This window comes from Callospermophilus lateralis, chromosome 2, assembly GCF_048772815.1.
Source record: "Callospermophilus lateralis isolate mCalLat2 chromosome 2, mCalLat2.hap1, whole genome shotgun sequence".
In the NCBI taxonomy this organism is placed as follows: domain Eukaryota; kingdom Metazoa; phylum Chordata; class Mammalia; order Rodentia; family Sciuridae; genus Callospermophilus; species Callospermophilus lateralis.
In genome coordinates, this window is record NC_135306.1 from 30274802 (window position 1) to 30280403 (window position 5602).

Here is a 5602-nt window from a genome sequence, read left to right on the forward strand (position 1 = left end):
CTTCCGGCAGGCGGGGTCAGGAAGAGGAAGAAGGGAAAAAAAAGAGGAAGTTGCTTCAACCGGGCGAGCTCCAGCGGGAGGAAGTGACGCGTGAGGGTGCCTGGCAACCTGCGTAAGCACCGCCTCCTAGGAAGTAAGCCCCTAGGAGGTAAGACCTCCCGAGATACCCAGGCCTCCTTAACGCGCCCGGAGCCCTTGACTTTTGTTGTCTTGTTGGCCTTGCTTTTCTGCTGAGATAAAGTATCTTGTCCTATTGCCAATTTTTTTCGAAACTCGTTCCGCCTGCCAATTGGCTAATGGTCCTGTCAATCTGGAAAACGTGTGTCAGAAGCGTTTGACATTGCTGAAATTAAGCCCTCTGGGGAAAATCTAAAGGATCTAATGGATTAGGGTCTTGTAGATTTTTATTACGGGAAACTATTCAGTGTTGCCTACACATAAGAATCACCTGGGGAATTTTGGCTGTCATCCCATCCCATCATACCCTCTAGATTCTAACGTGTTGACAGCTCTTGTACTTTGGTGGGACAAGAAATTGACCAGGAGAAGGATAAGCGCATCTCAATGAAAAGTCTCTGACCTCAATATTAGTCTCTTAAGCTAATTAGCATTGATTTTTTTTCTTTTTTAGTTAATGATACACTGCTATTTTCCATTCAGTTAAACTAAATGTCTTAATGATAGGAAGGTAATCAATCTAACCTAACAATAAAACGTTGTATGCCTCCAAAAACTATGAAAAAGTACCCAATGACATCAAATAAGAGTCCAGAAATGGAAGAATGATTGCTGTACCTTTTTAAAAAATATAAATGTAGTCATGTTTGGAGAAAAGCAAACCTATTTCACACTGGATTTCTATGTAAGTACTGTGAGCTAATGGACTGCTGCACTGGAGTATCCACGCTTCAACGCTGAATTTCTGGTAGTTTGAAGACATTTTGGTAAGACGCGGTATCTGAGAGGTCTTATCTGTGCCTGACGTGAAAAAGCAGAAAACAAGTTTTTGCGGTGTTTGATACTAGAATACCTTGCCTAGCCTAGAAAAACTTAATTGTAGCTATAAATGGAGTTACATTTCCTTTGGTGAAGCAGAAGCCTGAGAATTGTATTTGAGCCATCAATTGAAAAGTACTATATAAGATAATGACACTCATTCTGATCACTCTCCTTTGACTCTTCTATTCTTGGCAAGCCTTGCAAATCCACAAGACTACTAAATGGCTATCAATGATGCTTCTAACCTGGAGTTTACAAACTGGAAGTTCACAGAGTATATTTGGCCAACAGATATACTTTAAACAGTATTAACTATTCCTATGATTAAAAACAAGAACAAAAACTGACGTAGTTGCTGACATTTAAAATATAGTTATTTTACATAAAAATCCAGATTATCAACTTCTCTTGCAGCTGCTGAAAATCTACCAACACAAAGGTTATGTTTTTGCATGGTCACATTACTTACAGCAAAATAGAAGCTCCCTTTATTAACTGGTTCTTATTTCTGTTTGCCATAATCTCTACTATTTCTAATCAGTTCCCTGGTACTAGTTGTGTTTCATTTGCGTATCATCGCCTCTCTGTTGTGATAAATTCATCACTGATAATAGGTAAGTGTTCAGTAGGCATTATTGGTTTCCTACCCAGCATCCATTTCCCATCTCTCACCTTCTGGTTCAGAACAGAACCAGGATTTTACTCAAGTATCTGCCTGTCTTCCTTGATTCTGTATGACTCAGAGGAAGTTCCAAAGATTGTTTTAATATAAATAGTATGTTTATATATTATATAGAATATATGTGTTACATATTTTGTATTTAATGTATAATAAATTTATGTGATGTATAAATATATTACACTTATGCAATATATGATATATATCATATAAAACATGATGATATGTTTATTAATAAGGTTTCATCCCCAAGCCCTAGTCTTAGTAGTAGGCTGATTTGTAGTAAAATTCTTTAGAATACAAGAACTAAACTGTTTTGTTTTCTTTGGTTTTTGTGTAAATCCTGAAACTTTGGAGGTTTCTTGCTATGATTCTTAAGAATGAAGTCAACACAAAAAAGTAGGCAGAACCAAGAAAATGGAACAAGATCTACAAATTAAGTCACCCCTAACTTGAACTCAAAATACAAAGAGAGTACTATAGAAGATACTGAGACCAAATCTTTGTAGAAACATTTAATTCTTGAGCTACTAGTGAGATTATCATTTCCAAAAGTCCCAGTCATTCATCTGACATCTTGATAGGCCTCAGGATTCTCTAGAGAACAAAACTGATGGTGTGTGTGTGTGTGTGTGTGTGTGTGTGTGTAAAATTGGCTCAAGAGACTATGGTGGTTTCATAAATCCAAATTTTGCAGGGTCGGTTGGCAGACTGAAGGCTTGGTAATAATTGCAGTTGGAATCTAAAGGCAGTCTGCTAACAGAATTACTTTTTGGTTTTGGAGGAAAGGATGTCAGTCTTTGTTCTATTAAATCCTTCAAGTGATTCAATAAGGCCTAGCCACATTGTAGAGGGTTATCTTCTTTAGAAAACCAATTTAAATGTTAATTTTATCCAAAGAACACCTTCACAGAAACATCCAGAATAATGTTTAATCTTAGCCTAGCCAAGTTTGACATGTAAAATTAACTATAGAGTTAGGTAGGTAACTAACTATTCTCCAGCTACTGATGAGATTTATCTCTTTTGAAAGCTTCACTCACCTATATAATAGCCTTGCAGTAGCTTAAGTTTACCTGACCCTAAAAAATTGAGAAAATAGAATAGATAAAGGAGAGAATAGCAGAGACCTCTCTCATTGACTACATTCCCCATTTGTGGCCAGCAACTACCTGTACATAAACTTAATCAAGAGAATGATGAATAACCCTGGAAAAATAAGTTTCACCCTCACTCATAAATGGGAGAACAGCATTAGCAATGGTAATATAATGTTTGACTTTACTTTTATTTTAAAGCTTTCATTGTTAATCTGAAAATTTAAGTAAAATTGTAATAATCTTTTTTTTTCTTTTTTTTTGAGAAAGTAGACTGCAATTTCAAGCTACTTAACGATTATTTGTTAAAGGACTCAAGTTGTTCGACTTCCAGCCTATCTTTATTAACTGCATGATTCTGCCACAAGGTGGCAGGAGGCAACATGTCTCCTTCCCCAGTTCCTCTTCTAAAGCTTTGATTGCATGGTACTGTCTTACTCATCATTTGTGCCTTAACTCTTAGAAACCTGGTCAACTACTTAGGGTAACATTAATGCTCTCATAAATTAAGATAATTTGGGAATTTTGTTTGCCTCTATGCTTCATGCAAATGTTTTGCCGTAAGATTATTGTTCTGTCTCCATACATTCTGCATATTCCATGAATTCTGGACTGGGTTATTTGTGTGCTAAATATAGTTCCAGAAGTCCCTTATTTTTATTTTAAGTCATGATGTATTTTGCCTACCATGACATCACTTGTTACACAGAAATATACAGATTCTGTAGTCCTGCTCCAGACTCCGTGAATTAGAATCTTCAAGGGCAAGCTCTCCAGAAATACAGGTTCTTACTTTTATGTTTCCTGTCTGGGCACATTTAAGCAACACTGTTGTAGGTGATGGTATCAACATCTACCTAAAAGGGTTCAATATACACCAGCCCCTTCTTTTTGTCCTCAGGCCTCTCCTATCTTGTAGCCATAAACCACTACTACACCTTTCTCTTTCATCTCCATCCTTCTGCCTCCCTCTTCACAGATCTTCTGGTCCACTATGCTACATCATACTCAGCCCTCTTCCTGTGTGATTTATGGAGACTAGAGAGCTAGATCCATACCTCCTATTCTGAGCAAATGAGAAATTGAAGTCCTGTCAGGATCTATGGAAGCTGGTAGTCACAAATTGTCAAAGAAGCCCACTTCATTTAATGTTCTCCTAAAAAGCTGAGGGGTGTCTATATTATACTCATAGACTTGGTCCCTATGGTCTTATGCCATGTGACATTCTATATTTGGGTTTCTATCATCTTTATCATTTTGATTTTCATTATGAATTTGTTCTGGCTATGACTTCTTCATTAAAGAATGAGAATTTTGGAAAATAGAAGCCATGTTGTCTTTGCAAATTCTGACTGGTAGATCCACTCTTCAATATGGCTACTACTGGGAAGTCGGCAATCCATCTGGCCTTGGAGGAGAAAGACTAGCATCATGAAATGCTTACATGTACAGCCTTGGGATGGTGAGTATGGAGCATAATTACAAAGGTAATATTTTAAATTTCCATTTCCAACAGTGTGGCATGACCATCTTTCAGAAAAGAAACTAAATCTTTTGAAAATTCAGATTGGACTTCAGCATAAGGGCATTTTTCAAACTACATAAAAGAGATTTAGGTTTTTCAAGACCTTAAAGGGTGAGGGAAGATGTAGACAAATCCCAGGGGCTAACAAAGTTGAATACATATTGGAGACCCCTTCCCATACAAGTAAAGTAGAAATAACTACTCACAACGTTAAGGGAACTGAAAGCAAATTATCTCAAATTTTGATATACAGATTTTGGGTGACTGATCTGGAATTCCAGAAGGCACTTAGAACAGGTTTCCGGGACTTTAGAGAGTAACAGGTCTACAGAGGCTATAGGAAGAGCCCATGGTCTCATTTTTATTTTTTAAAAATTAAAGAATGCAATAATTATTATCCCAACTTTGGCTAATTGTGCTTATTTAGCTCAACTCATCTGAGTCCATATTTGAGACAATAGTAACTGATTAGGTTCTCAGGTACCCTCTCACTTATTCTTAGCATTTATAATAATCCTAAGAGAATTCATACAAAGATCTAGGATGTTAGAAATAGATAATTGAACTACAAAGAATACCTGTGTACTCGTGGGTTTTAATAGCAAATAGGGTCTTAATTTCACTAAAGCAATATCACATTAAAGAAGTATCATCAATTTTAAGCCGATTTAGCTTTGTTTTTATATTTCTTTTGTATGCTTGTTTCAGTTTGGATAGTTATATAAGCATAGAGCATTTATATCAACTTTAAACATTTTTAACTAACACTAATAAAAATAACTTAAATATGTACCCAGTGATTTTATTAGACAATTATGGTTTCAGTCCATGCTCATTGGCTGATCCATTGCTTCGAGCCTGAGATGAGGCAGAACATCATAGCAGAATGATGGGGGGAGAGGCGGATTGAGATTGGGACAAAATATACCATTCCAGGGCAAGTCCCCTGTGACCTACTTTATCAAGTAGGCCTCACTTCTTACAGTTTCCACCACCTCCAACTAATCCTTCAAATTATTAATCCATCCAATGGATTAATTACTGTGAAGTTAGAGATCCATGATCTAATCATTTCCTAAAAGCCCCACACTGCTGCATTGGGGATTAAGCAGATTCAAACCATAATAGTAACCAATGAGATATTTGATTTTCTTTAAAAAGGGGACTGTACATAATTTAAGTTCGTAAACACTTATTACTTAATTGTATATATACTGTCTTGTGTGGTTCCTGACAACATATTTTAGATTAAATTGGAGTAGGAGAAAAAAGCCACCTTTGGTTGAAATTGAACATTTACTT